This window comes from Periplaneta americana, chromosome 12 (assembly GCF_040183065.1).
Source record: "Periplaneta americana isolate PAMFEO1 chromosome 12, P.americana_PAMFEO1_priV1, whole genome shotgun sequence".
NCBI classification, from domain to species: Eukaryota; Metazoa; Arthropoda; class Insecta; order Blattodea; family Blattidae; genus Periplaneta; species Periplaneta americana.
In genome coordinates this window covers 50,896,046-50,911,299 of record NC_091128.1, presented here as the reverse complement: position 1 = coordinate 50,911,299, position 15,254 = coordinate 50,896,046, and positions in this window count along the sequence as shown.

Sequence of the window (15,254 nt, the reverse complement as noted above, 5' to 3'; positions counted from 1 at the left end):
CCAAAATAGTTTTCCATCTGTTCAGGATTGAATGAGAGTCTGCAAGCAAGTTACCATTCTCATCCTTGATCACATTTACCCTTGCCTTATATCCGTTCTTAAATTCCTTTATACCCTTATATAAATCTATAATGTTTTTATGCTTACTATTTGGTTCTACCTCATTCAGTTTTTCCTTCAAGTAATCTCTCTTTTTATTCCTAATTGTACGACTTGCTTCCCGTCTTTCATTGAAATAATCATCTCTATTCTCCTCAACTGGATCCTGTAAGAATTTCAATTTTGCTGTTTCCTTCTTTCTACTACCATGCAACAATCTTCATCAAACCACAGTTTCTTTTTCTTAGTTTCATAATAACCTATGCTCTGCTCAGCTGCAATTTTGATACTATCTCTGATATTTTCCCACACCCTGTTAACATCTGACTCTTTCTCAACTTCGTCGGAACTTCCTAAAGTGGCAAACCTGTTCGAAATTTCGACCTGATAATTTTGCTTAGTTTTCTCGTCCTTTAATTTCAGAATATTGAATTTACTAATATTAACTTGTTGCTCTACTCGCTTGGCTACTGATAGTCTTTCTCTTAATTCTCCAATTACCAAATAATGGTCAGAATTACAGTCTGCTCCATTGAAAGTTCGGATGTTTACTATACTAGTAGGCCTATGTCTCCGTTTATCTATCAAGATGTGATCTATTTGGTTGTGTGTCAATCCATCTGGAGAAGTCCACGTATATTTATGTATATCCATATGGGGGAATGTTGTACTTTTGACAATTAAATTTTTTGATGTGGCAAAGTTGACTAACCTAACACCATTGTCATTACTAGTTACGTGTATACTCTCTTTTCCAATAGTTGGTTTAAAAATATCCTCTCGTCCTACTTTAGCGTTGATATCCCCAATAAAATTTTCATATGATATCTCGATAACTGATCAAAAGTGTGTTCCAATTCCTCATAGAAGCTATTCTTTATATGGTCGTCTTTCTCTTCTGTAAGGACGTGAGGATTTATAACTACGATATCGCATCATCTACCTGTAAGTACCAAATATGATAACCTGTCACTGATAAATTCGACCTTTTTTACTGCTGATTTTATTTTTTATGAACAAAGAATCCTGTTCCTAATTGGTGATTATTGTTTCCTTCCCCATAATACAACAAGTAATCTATGTGTGATATGCCATTCCCATCTAACCTAACCTCTTGTACTCCCACGAAGTTTATTCTATATTTAGCTAGTTCTTTTGCTACTAATGTTATCCCTCCTGTTCTATAAATACTAGTTACGTTCCAAGTGCCAAATCTCATAACCTTATTTCTTTGCTGTGGTCGTTCCAAAGAAGATTTAATTACACTTATAGGAAATAGTAAAAAGTCGAAATGCAATTATTCCTATTTGCGTCTGTGTTTTACATATAACTTACAGGCTCGATCGACTCTAGTAGAAGGTCAGAAAACTCAACTTGACAACACTGTGTTGTCTGCTCTTGTCAGTCATATTGCTGTCATACTTCACCAACAAAACCAAAGAGTTTAAAAGTTAATACTCGTACAAGAAGAAAACAGCGAAAAAGTTAATCATTCATCGTACAAGGAGTCAGTATAATACATTACGGATTATGGATAAATATATAACTTACATTTGCAATAAAGTAAACTAATCCTTTTACATATTTCTAATATCTTGAATAATGTCCAGCTCCAAAAAAAGTGGCTGCATTTTAATGTAAGAATTTGTAAGGGGTATGTCGTGTCTTCATTATTTTTCTCGTTATTTTCCACATGCTACAGTTTTATATTGTTTATAAGAATATTCCATTACATTATGTACAAAAATCAAACACGTACAATTCATAGGCGTGTATTTTAAACATATTTTATTGCATCAATGTATCTATCCAGTTAGGCTAGGCCTCCTTTTCAAACTTCAATAATGTCAATTTATTAAAACAAATCGCTGTAGATAACTTACAAGGAGTCATGTCTTTTTTATTATTAGATATTTTTATCTCATTTCCAACATTTATACGACAGTTTTATAGGCCTATTGTCTATTACATTACGTGCAATATTCAAACACATACTGTACACTTCCTAGACTGCGTTACTGGCAGCTATAATATCATGCCCTGCTTTTGAATATTACAATTATTTCATTTTGTTCATAATGACTGAAAATATTTTATCAGCAAGTTCAACATATTCCAACCCACATGGGCATACGTCATTTACAAAGTCAGCATCACTACAAAAGGCTGGTTTTGAGAATAACTTCAACTTCTTTTGATTTCCAGATTTTACAAATTTTCTTCATTAACACTGCTTGAAATCAATGTATTTACAATGCAATAGGAAAGTGTTGCAATGTAAAATATAAAATCTGAAGGAAGATAATAATAATAATAATAATAATAATAATAATAATAATAATAATAATAATAATAATGGCTTTATTTAACCTGGTACAGTTAAGATCATAGAGTAAGTCCTCCTCAATTCAAAGTGTCAAAATAAATATGGTGATTGTTGGTTTCTTTCCCTACCAAATAATCAATACAAAGTGAGCAATTTAACTTTGAGGATACCTTGAAAAAGGCATAACCTGATATGTACAGAAGGCTGGATGTATCAGCTTAAATGCTAAAAGTATCAGGGTCCATGTTTTGTAGGTCCCTATCACCACGGCATGGCGCGTCCTCTGGTTGCGGATCGAGGAGACGGCCTCCAAATATGGAGGGTAGCTGTGAATATGTTGAATAAGCAGTCGTGGACAGCCGATGAGGGGTGGTCCTCCAGCTTGGGAGTTTGCGAAGGGCTAACAACCCATCACCGTAAAAAAACAGCTTGTTACGAAACCTTACAATAAGCCTCGGAATGGAACTGATTCTTTGGCACGACCACAGCAAAGGAATAAGCTTATGAGATTTGGTACTTGCAATGTTACAAGTCTATATAGAACAGAAGGGGTAACATTAGTAGCAAAATAACTAGCTAGATATAGAATAGACTTTGTGGGAGTAAAGGAGATTAGGTTAGATGGGACCAGGATAACAGAAAGGATTTGGAATTGAACGGGTTACATCAGCTAGCTGCTTGTCTATGCGGATGACGTGAATATGTTACGAGAAAATCCACAAACGATTAGGGAAAATACGGAAATTTTACTTGAAGCAAGTAAAGAAATAGGTTTGGAAGTAAATCCCGAAAAGACAAAGTATATGATTATGTCTCGTGACGAGAATATTATACGAAATGGAAATATAAAAATTGGAAATTTATCCTTTGAAGAGGTGGAAAAATTCAAATACCTGGGAGCAAGAGTAACAAATATAAATGATACTCGGGAGGAAATTAAACACAGAATAAATATGGGAAATTCCTGTTATTATTCGGTTGCGAAGCTTTTATTATCCAGTCTGTTACCAAAAAAACTGAAAGTTAGAATGTATAAAACAGTTATATTATCGGTTGTTATATATGGTTGTGAAGCTTGGACTCTCACTTTAAGAGAGGAACATAGGTTAAGGGTGTTTGAGAATAAGATGCTTAGGAAAATATTTGGGGCTAAGAGGGATGAAGTTACAGGAGAATGGAGAAAGTTACACAACACAGAACTGCACGCATTGTATTCTTCACCTGACATAGTTAGGAACATTAAATCCAGACGTTTGAGATGGGCAGGGCATGTAGCACGTATGGGCGAATCCAGAAATGCATATAGAGTGTTAGTTGGGAGGCCGAAGGGAAAAAGACCTTTGGGGAGGCCGAGACGTAGATGGGAAAATAATATTAAAATGGATTTGAGGGAGGTGGGATATGATGATAGAGAATGGATTAATCTTGCTCAGGATAGGGACCGATGGCGGGCTTATGTGAGGGCGGAAATGAACCTCTGGGTTCCTTAAAAGGCAGTAAGTAAATAAGTAAGTAAGTAGGCCTAAGTAAGTAAGTATGTACCTAAGTAAGTAAGTATCAGGGTCTTAGTTAAGTCTAAAAAATGGCGCTACATCTACCATTTTGTTTCCTCCTTGTTCTATAATATTATCTTCTGCTGTTTCAAAGGTTTCTGAGGACCATTTTAGAAATCCACGCGTGCTGATTTTATACCTAAACTTATAAAATGAAAACTAAGCATAGATTGTAAATATTCTTCAATACGCTAAAGCAAGGATTCAATCGCATTCACCACGTCTTTCCTTCAAACTCTCAATTCTCTGAATTGTTAAAAGAAATACTAAAAATCATGAAACAAAAATAAAATAATTGAGGCATCGGTCCTTAGTGTACAATAAAATTATCTCTTCTCTTTTTCACTAAAATTGGTTTGAAAGGGATTTGAGATGCTTTAGAGCAACTATGGGGAAAAATAGCTCCGAAGGGCCACTGCACTCAAAGCCTCCTTACCTCACTCCACCGACCATCCCCCCCACCTACCATCTCCTCCGCCCTGTGCTTCGTAAAGACACGCTTCATTCAGTGGCGGGTATGGCGGGTATGGCTTCGATCTCGGGACGTCAGTTTCAGAAAGAGTGGCAGAAAGAATTTCTTGTTACTTACAAAAAGAAGAAAGTGTGCTGTTTAATATCCGGATTTAAACTTGCGCATATAAAACGCTTCAATATTATACGCCACTTCGATCGGAAGCATAAAGCGGACTTTGGTGATCTTACAAGTATTTATTTACAATTTGAAATTCTGTTTTCGTAATATTTGTGAAAAGATACAAAACAAAATATGTTTATGGTATTTTCGGCCTTTCGGGGTTTAGTTACTTATTATTTTGTTAAGTATCTGGAACTGAACTTACTCATTTAAAACTTTGAGTGCATATTAGGCCTATTTAATGCGTTCTCTTTCCAAGAAAGGTTTTTCAGAAGTAACTGCAATGGACAAGGAGATATGTCTGTTCAATAATCCATTTGTATTTGATGTTACCCAAGCAGCAGAGCCACTACAGAGTTGCAAACGAGCATGCCGGTAAAGTATTTAAGAAAAAATGGATTAGATCTCTTTAAATACCTATCATAGAAGCAATTACCTAATCTGCGTACATTTGCAATGCGTATTGTATCTATGTTTGGCTCAACTTACTGTTGTGAGCAGTTTTTTCCAAAATAAATATGACCAAAAGTATCTCCAGTTATAGGATCATAGAATGCATTTATTTTCAGTATTACGGTTTAGTTAGTCCCGCGCCGTGGCGTCGTGGTCTAAGGCATCCTGCTAGGACTCGCGTTACGGAATGCGCGCTGGTTCGAGTCCTCATGGGGGAGGAAATTTTCTCATGAAATTTCGGCCAGTGTATGGGACCGATGCCCACCCAGCATCGTGATGCACTTGCGGAGCTACGATAGGTAGCGAAATCCGTTGCGAAAGCCAGCTATAACGGTTGGGGGGATCATCGTGCTAACCACAAGATACCTCGATTGTGGTTGGATGATCGTTCACCTCTGCTTCGGCATATGGACGTGAGGCCAGCAGCCGGCTGGTCGGTCTGAGACCTTCATGGGCTGTAGCGCCACGGATTATTATTATTATTATTATTATTATTATTATTATTATTATTCCATGTATTGTGGGTCCCTATCATCACGGCATGGCGCGTCTTCAGGTTGCGGATAGAGGAGACGTCCTCCAGATATGGAGGGTAGCTGCGAATATATTGAATAAGCAGTCGTGGACAGCTGATAAGGGGTGGTCCTCCAGCTTGGGGGTTGGCGAAGGGCTAACAACCCATCACCGTAAAAAAAACAACTTGTTACGAATCCCTACAATAAGAACATTGAGATGGGCAGGGCATGTAGCACGTATGGGCGAATCCAGGAATGCATATAGAGTGTTAGTTGGGAGACCGGAGGGTAAAAGACCTTTGGGGAGGCCGAGACGTAGATGGGAGGATAATATTAAAATGGATTTGAGGGAGGTGGGATATGATGATAGAGACTGGATTAATCTTGCACAGGATAGAGACCTATGGCGGGCTTATGTGAGGGCGGCAATGAACCTTCGGGTTCCTTAAAAGCCATTTGTAAGTGAGTATTATTATTATTATTATTATTATTATTATTATTATTATTATTATTATTATTATTATTATTATTACGGTTGAGTTGTTCTACTTTAGAGCCAAACATATCCTTTTTAGTTAATAACAAGAAACTCCGAGGGCCATCAACAACAAAAAATGAAAACTAGCAGTATAATCCTACAGTAGTATTTCGTTTCATTCATATCTCATATATTTTGTTTAATATGTTTTAAAGTTAAATGACAATGGAGCTTAGTTACTCTCTTTAGTGTTTTTACAAAGAAACAATTGATTATGTTGATCATTATCAGGGAACGGATTTATATGGACTAAAAATATATGAAATATGTAAATATATATGTAGTTATTTTTACCAAAATATGGAATTAAATATGGATTTTTACCAAAATATGGAATTAAATATGGACTTAAAATTATAAAAAAATGACTATGTACGTTAAATATTGGTACATTTTAATCAAACTAAACAAAAAATATAATGGACGTACCTTATCTTCCAATGTAGTTTCAACAAAACACAATTTTTATTGTCTGTTACCATAACAATAGGTTACAAACATTTCTTTCAAGTGCTGAAAAGTGAATCTTCTTCTATTGTCTCTGAGGATAGATTTATACTGACTAAAAGAGCGTTCGACGTCACAAGAAGTAACTGGTACATAATTCAATTTCACAATGTCTGCTGGGGATAAGTCCAAGTTAATCTTCACTGTTGATTCACCACTCATCACAGCAACAACCTTTTGTAGTTCTTCATATCCAGGGTTTTTTGAAAGTACAGTGTCCACCTTAGCTCTTACTGCATCTGCAACTTTACCTCTACCACGATTCAGTTGTTCCACAGTACTATTTATAATTTCAAAACTTTCAGATAGTGAAAGGTGCCTATTTTGGAGACTTTTGAGCGTTTTTATGATGCATGAAAATGTATGCTGAATGTGAGCTAAGTCATTCTTCACACTTATGTCACAGGTAACTGTTTTCGCAGTATCAATTGAGACTGCATCTTCAGAGTCCAATGCAAGGAGAACATTGTTAATAGAGTCTATATGTTCGGCATAATATTCAACTGCTTCTAGCCATGTACCCCATCTAGTTAAAATTGGCTTTGGTGGCAATGGAATTTCAGGGTACATTTCTTTCAACACGTTAACTCTACTGGGAGCTTTGAGAAATACTTTTTTCACTGATGAAATCAACAAATCTACTTTAGGGAAATTGTCTCTGACCACTTCTGCCACACGATGAAATGCATGCGCCACACAAGTAAAATGAGTCAATTTAGGATATACAACAGATAATGCTTGTCCAGCTTCGACCATATAAGGGGCAGCATCGCTAATAAAGAATAACACATTATCGTACATAATACCCTTTGGCCACAGGATACCCATAGCTTCGTTGAACAGTTTAACTATAGTTTTGTTATTGCACTTTTCTAGAACATCACAATGTAAAAGAATTCGTTCAGAATATTGTTCACTTAACAAACCGATAACTACATTACCAACAAGTCTACCTTCTTTGTCGGGAGTCTCATCAATGGAAACCCAAATTGAACTATCTTTAATTTCATCTCTTATCTTCTGTATTGTCTCATCGTAGATGGATGGAGCATACGTCTTCCTAAGTGTTGACTCATCCGGGATTGTATGTTGAGTATATTTTTCAAGGAATTCCCTGAAGACCTTATTCTTTAGTTTGTAGAGAGGAATATCAGCAGAGATGAGAGAACGGCACAGGTCGATGTTAAACTCAGATCTTACATTCGATGTTGTTGGTTGTGTTAAAAACAATTGTCTCTGCTTGGAATTTAGTTGTTTGTTGGCCTGATGTTTACTAGTTGTAATGTGTTGTTGCACCAGGAACTTTTGTGTAGATGATACTGCACACTGACACAAATTACAAAATAATATTTTATTGTCAGTTGATAAACCATCTTCTTTAAATTCTGAAATGTAACTTGTTAGTTTTGATTTTAAATTGACTGAATGACGTACTTTTGGCATATTTACCGTCTTTATAGTATGATTTACAAAACTGAACCTATGTGTACTCTGACTGGCATTTAACTGTTGAGCTGCACAACTGAAGTCTGTTAAAAATTTTAAATTAAATTAATACAGTTTTGTAACTTACTTTCCCATTGTTGATAGGACTGCTAATTTTCAAATAACTCTGATGTTAAAGGGATTACTGAACATGTGTTTAAATCTCTATTGTTGAAATGTATTTTTAAAAGTTAATGGAATTTTGTTTTGTTTTATTGTTAAACCTAATATAATATGGACTGTTTTATATGAAATATGGAAAATATATGGAAATTAACGAAAATATGTACTAAACTCTAAAATATGGAAAAATATGGAAAATAAAAGTAGGATTTTTCAACCCTACACATTGTGAAACATAAAGATAATGCAAAATATAAATTATATTAGCTTTATAAGTAAATATGTATTTACATATAAATCCTTTCCCTGATCATTATATTGTGTTCCTTATGTTTTCAAGTTAAATGACAATGGAGCTTAGTTACTTTCTTTATTGGTTAAAAAAAAACAATTTATTACGTTGATCATTATATTTTTTAATATATTGTACAGTTAAATGACAATAGAGCTTTGTTTTTTCTTTCTTGTTTTTAAAACTAAACAATTTATTATGTCGATCACAATGCAGTTAAAGAATTTTTCGTGCACATGATAAAGGAATGGTTATGCAATTGAAGAATATGTAATTTGCCTAGTCACAGTAGGCGGCTGTAATAATTATTGTGTGGCACATGTACTTCATACAAACAAAAAACTGTAAAGATTTTGAAAAAAGAACTAACAACGGACAAATTACTGATGCGCAACTTGTGTCGAATCCACCACTGCACTTGACTTAGCGAAAAATTACCTTACCCCTCTCCTGCCAATCAAACGAATGTGGGGTGAGTAGGAAACGTTCCCTCCATACTTTGCAGATAGTCCCCATAGCTGCTTTAGAATATCCAAGCTCGTGACAAGACTGATGCCTGACTCCCATGTTGCCAAGTTTCCGCCTTCCGACATTCTACTAGAGTTGACCATGGTACAGATGATAAAACTTCTTCCAGTGCCCTATTGTATTGTGTTGTGAAAGAGTGTCTTGAAATCAAAGACTTGACGTTCGTGTTACTGTCGTTCAAAAAGTAAGAGTGTACAATACGTTTATCATGATCTGTAAACTTGATGCTAGACTACGTAATTAAAATTGTAGCGGAATTTACGCATGACTTGTGTCTGTCACGTGGAACAGCTAACCGCATTATTGAGCAGTTGGAATTTCACATAGCGTGTGCGCTATGGGTCCCGCGAAACCTCTTGAAGTCCACACGTCAGAGAATGGCTTGTGCCCTGTCATTCTTACAACAATAAGCCATTGGCGGCCAAGACTTCGTTGGACGCATTGTCACTGGAGACGACACATAAGTTCACTACATAGGCGGAGAGAGAACCGTTTCCTTGGAGGAGGCAAAGCAAAACCATAGTTCCCTATATAACGGGGTTATGGGGGACATCATTTACCTCCTTCCCCCGTATATCGGAATATGATCATTTAATGAAAAAAGTATTTTCGAGGGGTATGTTTCTTATAGTATTACATTCATATCAGCGATGTTTCGGACCGAGTTGTATAGGGCTTGAACTGTAGGTCTCCGTCTTTTTTTCTCTCAAACAGAAAAATATGTATGCATCAATGAAACTACGTAACAGTGCTAACAGAAACTCTTTTTATATGAAGTTTACCTTCTGAAGATATCATATGAAATGTAAACTCTAATTATTTTATTTAATCTCGTCTTTAAGTTTACACATTGTAGAGGCATCACTTTTCTTTTTTCTGCATTGATGTGCAGTATGTTATTCATACATCTCCAAGTTGCGGCCTGAAAACCCACAGACTTCTAACATATGAATACAGGCTGTTATAAAAGAAACATTACAGTGCTTCCATTCCTCAAGTAAGATATAGAAATTCTTATACATCCAGAAATTTAAAATAAATGTTATAGTCCAGACACATGATCTGAAGACATTAATTCATCAATTTAAGCACAGAAACTTAATCATAAACAAAACCAAAAGAGATCTTTTGAATTCAATACTTTCTAACGTTAATAATAAAAAAAAGAGTTGAGACACGTTTAGGAGGGCAGTGCTCCCCATGCTCCCCCATAACTCCGCTTATGGTTCACTATCACGTCATTCCAGAAAAGAAAAGGAAGTGGAAGCATTCAGCTTTCCAGCGTACCAAGAAATTCAAGGTTGTGAAGTCGGCTGGCAAAGTGATGGCTATCGTCTTCTGGGATCAGAAGGGTGTGTTCCTGGTCGATTTCTTGGAGAAGAGAGCAACTATTAATGCAGCTTATACGCGTCTCGTCAATGGCAACAATACGTTGCAGGAATACGTTCCCTTCGCTGTAGTATCTCTGTAGGTGGCGTGCATTTCTACCGCGGGCTACCTTGATTTTATGCACGATCGCTGCTCAAATTCAGTAAACATGCTTTAGAACAGTTAAAAATAGTGCTCTACATTTAACCATGCACAATAACATCTGTTGTCATAGCAACCGCTTTTATCACTCTATACATCGACAATATCTCCAACTACGATCACCAGTTGTTTCGTATCGCAAGCGAATGTGCATGATTCATTCCCGGCAGTGTTGCCACTACTTTATTTAGAACTCATAAAGAAATAAATAAAAATTATTCATTACTGTATTATTTACATTTTTGTTAACGATACGTCTAGTTTATACGGCTTTGATTTCTGCTCAGTCTACAAACCACGCAGCAAAGTTAAAAGTTATTTGAAATACGAGTGCACTTTCCTGAGGAGAGTGCCAGCGGTGTGTATGATCTGTGGTTCCTACGGCGACGAAATGCCGTCATGTAGAGCGATGTGTTAGTTTTAGAAACGTCCGTCGGTATCAAATGAGTATTTCCTCTGCCTGTCCGTCAAATGCAATGGACAGACGGACAGTAGCATTAAGAAGAAACTTTGCCTAGGTGTTTGCATATGTTGACAAAGGAGGTTGTTGCCAGTGAGGCAAAGGTATATTTGCATGAGTTCCCAGATGTTTCGTCCACATGAGTTCTGTCCATTACCTTTTCGTTCACTCTTCTTTTGATACACTATTTTAGGCCGTAGCTTCAGTACCATTAATTGCACTAATTTCAGTTGACTAATATCACCTATTCGGAAAAACCTTGACGTAAATGCAATTTTTTTCGAAACTGAGTTATTGGTGTCAAATTTTTTGAGCACGCTTTTATCTGTGGAATCAAAAATAGAACATGTAACATTAAAATCTAACGCTAGATAGCACGTATATCTTTGTAGAATTGGTGCGCATTTAGTACCTTACTCGAGCAACAACGTCCGATTGGTCAGTAGTGCGCATATTGTTGTGGCGTGTGCATGTGTGTTGGGCAACAATGGCATAAAGGTAATTTTGATAAATGTATTATTATTTTCATATGAAGAAGCAATGACGTAAATATGCATTTGTGTTTTTTTTCCGCTATTACTATCTATTTCTCAACCACTAATTTTGGACAATAATAACACAAATGTACCATATGTTTTGTTACCTTAAATAATATTAATCTATCATTGAGAAATAAAGACGCAAATGCGTTTTTTGCTATTGTTGTCTTCACTTTGAAGTTGACCTGAAGTGATAACGACAGAATTGTGTTTTGTGACTTAATTGCTACAATAGCAAACAATTAATGTGGGTAAATAAACATGAAAATGTCCCATGTGTCTTTTTAGTTCAGATAAAGTTATTTTGTATAGATTAAAAACGGCTTTTGTGTCGATATTTCACCGGAACTTCATTATTAGCAAGTATCTTTAATGTCTATATTGATGATAATGCTAAATTTAGAATGAATAATATGTTGTCAGAAAGAAAGGGAGACACATGTTTGATGAACTAGGTGACCATTAAAATCCAGAGTACATTGCAACACAAGAATTTAATTTAATTAATTAACATGAAAACGGCACTACTTTGGAAATTAGCATTACGAACTATAGAAACTGTAATAAAATTAGTAGATGTCTGATGCAGAAAGTTACTATTATGTTCTTCTTGTTTTGCTGATATAACTTACTGATAGAATCGATTTAGTTCATCAGCTATGGAACGGTGTGCATCAAATCTATTGTGATTGCCACTAAAAAAAGACAGTGCTGACGTTCCTTCAGAAAGCAGTATTTCTGTCGAACCGAGAGTTCTTCGTCAAGTGTACCCAAATGTGTGTACGAAAAAAGTAACATATTTATGTACGGATATTTTTCTTGTAATAGACTAGGTATAACATATTCCACAGCCATAATATTCCTTCATATTCAGTACAACCAATTTACTTAATTGAATATGATTCAGAAATCTATGACAAGGAGAAGTATTAAAAGACAAATAGAAATAAACTTGGAGCAATTATTATTGTAACTGTATTTTCTCAGCAACAAAATTCTAGTCAGACATCCTATGACTGCCATGAGGGAGAATAAAGTTATTTGAGTGTTACTGGAGTGTTTGCTTATTTGTGTTTGTTTAGAAAATACTCTAATTTCTAAAATATTTGGTTCTAAAAACATTCGTCGACACAGCGTCCGAAAGCAATGTGATGTTATCCGTGCACCAGAAACGAATAACTACGGGCAAGCAGATGGTGCGTTGCTGCTGTAGACAGTTTTCAGCAGGACGCCAAAATGTGCATGACGAGGAGTGCAGTGGGAGGCCAATCATCATCACAGACGACCTTGTGGAGCACCGCAGCATCTGCTTGCTCATGACGTTAGGCCCATAGACCTGGCACAGCTAACGATCAATTTCAATCGGCGCTATGCCCTGTGCATTCAAAAACTTTATCGCTGACCGCACTTCGCAGGCGGTGGGAGCTGGAATAGGAACGCCCATCTTCAACCAATGCAACAAAGCTACTGAGAGCACTCGGAAAGTTCCGCTAGCGCATGCGCCATGCCAGGACATTACTCTATCACGTACACGCAGTCGCTTCGCGCAACATATGGTTCGCTAGCTGTGGGACGAGTGAGAAAGTTACTTTATGGACACGTTTCGTATTTAGGCATTATTATTGACCAATATTTAAAATGGGACAAGCATATATCCTTCCTGTGTAACAGATTGCGTAAAACAATCCACAAATTTTCCGTTCTACGTTCTTATTTACCTGTTTATGTTCTGCGTACTGTGTACTTAGCTTTGTTTCAATCAATAATTCAGTATGGTATATTAGGTTGGGGAGGAATGGCAAAATCGACTCTCTATCCTTTAAATTTTCTCCAAAAAAAATTATCAAAATTTGTCTATATAAACCTTTTGATTACCCAAAGAAATTAATTTTTCAGGAATTTGGTGTATCAAATCTAGAACAAATTTATAAACAAACATTGCTGATTTACTTCTATAAGAAACACAATAAATTTAAATTTGATCCTCATGAATACCATACGAGACAAAATTACAGTTTCTTTATAAACACCCCCATATGCCACACAACTGCTGGATTAAAACACAGCAGAAATTTTGGACCCAGAATATATAATGCATTAATTAGAGCTTACCCTGAACTAAGTACACTGAAAACACATAGGTTTAAAAGACGAATTAGATTAAATTATTTAATTGTTTTGTCTTTCCTTAAGCTATGTGAGTTTAAAATTGTAATCTATTACTCGTGTACTTTGTAGTTTCTTTATTTGTATATGTCATTACATGGTCTGTGTTTTACTGTATAATAATATTATTGTGCTGAATTAACACTCTTCAGTTTTATATAAGCAGACTGAACTGCGCCCGAGCACGAGCTTCTGCTTTTTTCGGGCTGCAATGCCTAATGTAATGTGAACCTTGTGTATTAAATAAATAAATTTGAAATTTGAAATATAAATGTTGAGCCAAAAAATGACGTGGGGATCAGTATAAATGAAATTAGCAGTAAGTAGCAGAGATCGGCAGACCCATACCCATTTTACTTCGTGAGTGGGTGCCGCTCGCCTGTCTTCAACCTTCCCTCACAAGCAGACAGGCAGTGTCGTTGCACGTGACGTCAAACAGTCCTATTAGTGACCCGAAAGGACTGTTGTGTTTTACCGACCTGTGCCAGACTGTGCTGCTTTCAGATGCATGACAAATATTAAAAAAGTCATTCAAACCTCATAGGAAGCATACAGATATAGACAAATTATTGAAAACTTAATTTGTTGTCTTCTGAAACATACCGTTAATAAATACAAAGAAAACTATGTCTCGTCAACGTAATATCCATTATATGCCAACAGTTATTATAAATTACTTGCAAGTTAGAAAATGTTGAGTCAGATATACTTTGCAGGAATATGAAAAATATAATATTGTCTTATTATTTTATGACTTCTGTAGCGCAATAAATAATTGTAAAACTGTGTTTCTTTAATCAAGAATTAGCTTATCTGCCGTTATTTCTTGTGTCACATACACTTTGTAGAAAAATGAAATATATAATATTTATCTTATTATTTTATGAAAATCTGTAGCGCAATAAATTGTGAAACTGTGTTCCTTTAATCAAGAATTGAGCCGTTCAGAGCAAAAGTGGTGTAAGTCAAAATTGGGTAATGAGGTTTAAAGTAAAAATTCTGTAAAATACAGCGCAAAGTAGCAATTAATATGTCTTCGGAATATGTATGATAAGAACTTTCTTGTGTTAAATTTTAACGTACCTTGTTAACATGTTTCGACCTATTTTCGGTCATCTTCGGAACTGGTCGTTGTTGGTCTTGGCGCCTCTTGTTTCCTGTGTGGGTGCGTTCGTAGTGTAGAGTCAAAGAGTGTATGTGTTTTGAAATTGAGTTGAGATGACCGAAAATAGGTCGAAACATGTTAACAAGGTACGTTAAAATCTAACACAAGAAAGTTTTTATCATACATATTCCGAAGTGATACAGTGTTAAAAGTTGTGTAATCAAAATGTATAATTAATATGTCCTTCTTGCTATCCATTGACTACTAATAGTTTAAATAAAATGAATATTAATTGCTACTTTGCGCTGTACTTTACAGAATGTTTACTTTAACCCTCATTACCCATTTTTGACTTACACAACTTTTACTCTGAACGGCTTAATTAGCCTATCTCCCTTTAT